We start from the raw sequence: 6,000 nt of genomic DNA, 5'->3' as shown, positions 1-6,000 counted from the left end.
AGCTGGAAGGAAATGAATGATCAGACACAGCCTTGTTGGTAATCGAGACCGACAATGTAGGCAAGCTTTGTGTGAGGACCAGGTCAAGGAAGAGTTGATGTGGAGAGAGGGAGGTGAGTATAAATCAGGGGCGAGAGCAGAATCATTTCATATCCAAATTGAAGTCTCCAAGGAGGAAGAGTTGCTCAGTTCAGACTCAATGCGATTGGAAGCAGAGAGAAAGGAACTCAGGAAAGAACAGGAGACTGTGCAGTCCCTCGAGCAGGTCCTGTACATTAAAATCCCTCAATCGCCCACCCCCTCTATCCAATTCTCACATTTTCCACATTGTGGAATTAACTGGATTTTGCTGGTGTCACAAACTGTCTCTCCAAATGTCATACTCACCATCATTCTCTACTTGATGTCATCTGCCATGTGTGTCTTTCCATCCATTGTCTGCTGCAGAGATCTGCCCAGTATAAATCAACATCTCAAAACAAAATGGAAATGCAGTTCAAATAATTAAATGATTGTTTTTCTGTAAATTAGTGTTCCCTCCCTCCTCTTCCCCTGTGACTGTGTACAATTACTGCACCCTACTGTGCAATCTAGTATAAAAACAGAAAATGCTGGAAATCTCAGCAGGTCAGGCAGCATCTGTGGAGAGAAACAGAGTTAAGGTTTCGGGTCTGTGACCCTTCATCAGATCTGGAAAAGTTCGAGATGTAACAGATTCTTAAGTGCAGGGGCACTGAAAGGGGGAAGAGGAGGAAAGGACAAAAGGGGATGTCTGTGATAGGGTGGAAGGCAGGAGAGATGAGAGACACAAAAGGGACGATGGGCATAAACGAGATGGTAATGGCACAAGTTAGGGAACAAAAGAGGAGTCTAGATAGGGTGTGAATGGCAGAATCACCACCAGCTGCCCTGGGAAAGAGGGGAAAAAAGGGGGATTGTAAAAAAAAAAAGGGAGGAGAGAGAAAAAAATATGGGCAGAGGTTATCGTTTGAAATGGTTGAACTCAATGTTGAGTCCAGAAGGCCATAAAATGCTTAAACGAAAGATGAGGTGCTGTTGTTCGAGCATGTGTTGAGCTTCATTGTAACAGAGAGGTCAGAGTGGGAGTGGAACGGAGAATTAAAGTGACAGGCGGCCAGAATCTCGGGGTCACGCTTACGCACACTGAACAAAGATGTTCTGTAAAATAAGTGCTGTGGGAAGGAGAGGGGTTGCTGGGGGTGATTGCGGATTGGGCCAGGGTGTCGTGGAGGAAGCGGTCCCTTCAGAATGCCGAGAGGGGAGGGGAGATGCGATTGGTGGTGGGATCACGCTGGAGGTGGTGGAAAATAATCCTTTGAACGTGAAGGCTGGTGGGGTGAAAGGTGAGGACAAGGGAAACCCTGTCGTGGTTCTGGGAGGGAGGGGAAGGGGTGAGAGCAGAGGTGTGAGAAACAGAGTCAATGTATTCACTGAGGCATATGAAAGCATGGGCCTTAAGCTTAACATCCGTAAGACAAAGGTCCTCCACCAGCCTGTTACCGCCGCACAGCACTGCCCTTCAATCATCAAGATCCACGGCGCGGCCCTGGCCAACGTGGACCATTTCCCATATCTCAGGAGCCTCTCATCAACAAAGGCAGACATTGATGCGGAGATTCAGCATCGCCTCCAGTGCGCCAGTGCAGCCTTCGGCCATCTGAGGAAAAGAGTGTTTGAAGACCAGGCCCTCAAATCTACCACCAAGCTCATGGTCTATAGGACTGTAGTAATACCCACCCTCCTGTATGGATCTGAGGCATGGACGATGCATAGAAGGCTCAAGTCGCTGGAGATATATCACCAATGATGTCTCCGCAAGATCCTGCAAATCTCTTGGGAGGACAGGCGCACCAACATCAGTGTCCTCGACCAGGCTAACATCCCCAGTATTGAAGCACTGACCACACTCGATCAGCTTCGCTGGGCAGGCCACATAGTACGCATGCCAGATACTCCCTAAGCAAATGCTTTATGCGGAGCTCCTTCATGGTAAACGAGCCAAAGGAGGACAGCGGAAACGTTATAAGGACACCCTCAAAGCCTTCCTGGTAAAGTGTGACATCACCATTGACACCTTTGAGACCCTGGCCGAAGACCGCCCGAGGTGGAGAAAGTACTACCGGGAGGGCGTTGAGCTCTTCGAGTCTCAACGCAAAGAGCGTGAAGAGGCCAAGCGCAGGCAGCGGAAGGAGCGTGCAGCAAACCAGCCCCACCCACCCCTTCCCTCGACAAATGTTTGTCCCACCTGTAACAGGGTCTGTGGCTCTCGTATCGGACTGTTCAGCCATCAAAGAACTCACTTTTGGAGTGGAAGCAAGTCCTCCTCAATTCCGAGCGACTGCCTATGATGGGGGAAACAGAACGGATATTGTCGAGAGCCATGTTAACCACAATGGAGGAGAATCCTGGTTGAGGAGAAAGGAAGACATATCAGAGCACTCGTGTGGAAGGTGACGTTGTCAGAGCAGATGCGATGGAGACGGGAGAAGGAAATGGAGTGCTTACAGGATGCGGAGTGGGAGGAAGTGTAGTTCAAATAGCTGTGGGAATCAGTGCGCTTAGTGAATGTTTGTGCAAGCTAGTGCTCCTTCCAAGTCATCATCATCATAGGTGGTCCCTCAAACGAGGATGACTTAATTCCACAAGAATTCACAGATGTTTCAATGAAGGACCCGATGTTCCAGTCCTGAACAATTGAGGGGGTGGAAGATGCCTGTGCGTGGATTTTTTTTTAAAACGCAACTGTTGCACACCAGCCACCACACGGGCTCAACAGAGCTAGGCCTTTATCCAATGGTAAGGGTTGAACCAGGACGACTGGAGACCTGCTCTGCTGCATGGACCTAGTGCGCACACATATCGCAGTGTGGGCTGGCCCGTGCTGCCCCTGGACCTTCGGCTCTTCTGGGCCCCATACCCTCATTTGCCACACCTCTGCCCACGATGTTCCAGGGCCCGGTGCTCCAGCTCTATTTATAGCCCCGACCTGTGGTGGTGTTCTCACACAGGTCGGGGTTCCAAGTGCTACCATTGTGGGAGATGGGAGAGGTGGTTAGCTAATAAATGACCGAAATAAATGGAGAAAGATTGCAAAGTGCTGCAGTACAGCAGGACCTGGGGGGTACTTGTGTATGTAACACAAAAGTTTAGTATGCAGGTACAGCAAGTGATCAGGAAGGCCAATGGAATCTTGCTACAGTTATACAGGGTATTGGTGAGGCCACACCTGGAATACTGCGAGCAGTTTTGGTTTCCATATTTACGAAAGGATATACTTGCTTTGAAGGCAGTTCAGAGAAGGTTCACTTGGTTGACATATGAGGAAAGGTAGAGTAGATTGGGCCTCTACTCATTGGAATTCAGAAGAATGAGAGGTGATCTTATCGAAACACAAGATTGTGAGGGGGTGGATGCAGAGAGGATGTTCCCACTGATGGGGGAGACTAGAACTAGGGGGCATAATCTTAGAATAAGGGGCCAATCATTTAAAACTGAGATGAGGAGAAATTTCTTCTCTGAGGGTTGTCAATCTGTGGAATTCACTGCCTCAGAGAGCTGTGGAAGCTGGGACATTGAATAAATTTAAGACAGAAATAGACAATTTCTTAAACAATTAGGGGTTATGGGGAGCGGGCGGGGAAGTGGACCCGAGTCCATGATTGGATCAGCCATGATCGTATTAAATGGCGGAGCAGGCTCGAGGGACCGTATGGCCTACTCCTATTTCTTATGTTCTTATGACATGGAGCAGCTCCTGCGATACAGGAATCTCCTTGCCCCATCTCAGCCATGAGTTGGCCCGGCCGTTGCCATGTTGTGTTAGTTGCCTGGGCATACCCTCCTCCCTCTGGACCGAAATAAATGTTAACGTAACTCGAGAGATGGCTCCCTCATCGATGCAAATTTATTCTGGCTCAAAAGCCAATTCTAGCTGATTGACTGATGTGCAAATTTATTAACACTGCTTCAGATTTAATTTAACAGCAATTCAGATTTACTAATTGTAATTCAATCGTATGTAAATTTTCAGAAAGTAGACGACAAACCGATCACTTTGGTCGCAATATTTTGAATGATTTGTTTAATATAAATTTCCCCTTCAGCCAGTCACTAAACAGATATGAACCAACACTTTAAAACTTAAATATTTTCACCAAATATTTCATTACACCCATCTCATCTGTCTTTTAGTCCAGCTGCCGCTACATCTCTTCACTGACTTACACTGGCTCCCAGTCCGGCAACGCCGCAAATGTAAAATTTTCATTCTCGTTATCAAATCGTTCCTCATTCCTCCCGATCTCTGTAACCTCTTACAACCCTCTGAGATCTATGCTCTCCTCCAATTCTGGCCTCTTGCGCATCCCCTGGACCTGATGGTTTACATTCTAGGGTCTTAAAAGAAGTGGTTACAGAGATAGTGATTGTAATTTAGCAAAATTCCCTGGATTCTGGGGAAGTCCCAGCAGATTGGAAAACTGCAAATGTAACGCCCCTATTTAAAAAAGGTGGCAGACAGAAAGTAGGAAACTACAGACCAGTTAGCCTAACATCTGTGGTTGGGAAAATGTTGGAGTCCATTATTAAAGATGCAGTAGCAGGACATTTGGAAAAGCAAGTCAGTTAGGCAGAGTCAGCATGGATTTATGAAGGGGAAGTCATGTTGGACAAATTTTCTGCGGTTCTTTGAGGATGTAACGAACAGGGTGGATCAAGGGGAACCAGTGGATGTAGTGTATTTGGATTTCCAGAAGGCATTTGACAAGGTGCCACATAAAAGGTTACTGCACAAGATAAAAGTTCACGGGGTTGGGGGTAATATATTAGCATGGATAGAGGATTGGTTAACTAACAGAAAATAGAGTGTCGGGATAAATGGATTATTCTCTGGTTGGCAATCAGTAACTAGGAGTGCTGCAGGGATCAGTGCTGGGACCCCAACTATTTACAATCTATATTAATGACTTGGAAGAAGGGACTGAGTGTAACATAGCCAAGTTTGCTGACTATACAAAGATGGGAGGAAAAGCAGTGTGTGAGGAGGACACAAAAAATCTGTAAAAGGACAGAGACAGGCTAAGTGAGTGGGCAAAAATTTGACAGATGGAGTATAATGTTGGAAAGTGTGAGGTCATGCACTTTGGCAGAAAAAAAAATCAAAGAGCAAGTTATTATTTAAATGGAGAAAGATTGAAAGTGCTGCAGTACAGCAGATCCTGGGGGTACTTGTGCATGAAACACAAAAGGATAGTATGCAGGTGCAGCAAGTGATCAGGAAGGTCAATGGTATCTTGGCCTTTATTGCAAAGGGGATGGAGTATAAATGCAAGGAAGTCTTGCTACAGTTATACAGGGTACTGGTGAGGCCACACCTGGAATATTGCGTGCAGTTTTATTTTCCATATTTATAAAAGGATATACCTGCTTTGGAGGCAGTTCAGAGAAGGTTCACTAGGTTGATTCCGGGGATGAGGGGGTTGACTTATGAGGAAAGGTTGATTAGGTTGGGCCTCAACTCATTGGAATTCAGAAGAATGAGAGCTGATCTTATTGAAACGTATAAGATTGAGGGGGCTTGACAAGGTGAATGCAGAGAGGATGTTTCCACTGATAGGGGAGACTAGAACTAGGGGGCATGATCTTAGAATAAGGGGCCGCCCATTTAAAACTGAGATGAGGAGAAATTTCTTCTCGGAGGACGGTAAATCTGTGGAATTTGCTGCCTCAGTGAACTGCGGAAGCTGGAACATTGAATAAATTTAAGACAGAAATAGACAGTTTCTTAAACGATAAGGGAATAAGGGGTTATGGGGAGTGGACCCGAGTCTATGATCGGATCAGCCATGAATGGTGAAGCAAGCTCGAGGGGCCGTATTTCTTATGCTCTTATTTTTTATGTTCTTATGACCAGATCATCTGGGGGGTCCAGGGAGGGGAAGGGGGACTGGTGGGCAGGGGTTTTAAGGCATTGATTGAGGG

At 46.6% G+C, this 6,000-nt stretch overlaps 1 protein-coding gene across 1 annotated transcript in view; it reads right to left on the bottom strand.

Annotated features, from left to right (window-relative positions):
- Nucleotides 1-387: 387 nt before the first annotated feature.
- The window catches only part of spast (spastin), an 80,165-nt gene continuing 74,552 nt past the window's right edge, over nucleotides 388-6,000 (bottom strand). The window contains exon 18 of the transcript XR_011593823.1: nucleotides 388-472. The gene's annotated coding sequence lies outside the window, so the exon portion shown is untranslated. The remainder of the gene's footprint in view (nucleotides 473-6,000) is intronic.

The sequence above is a fragment of the Pristiophorus japonicus genome, chromosome 7 (assembly GCF_044704955.1).
Source record: "Pristiophorus japonicus isolate sPriJap1 chromosome 7, sPriJap1.hap1, whole genome shotgun sequence".
NCBI classification, from domain to species: Eukaryota; Metazoa; Chordata; class Chondrichthyes; family Pristiophoridae; genus Pristiophorus; species Pristiophorus japonicus.
This window is presented reverse-complemented; position numbering and strand designations above follow the sequence as displayed.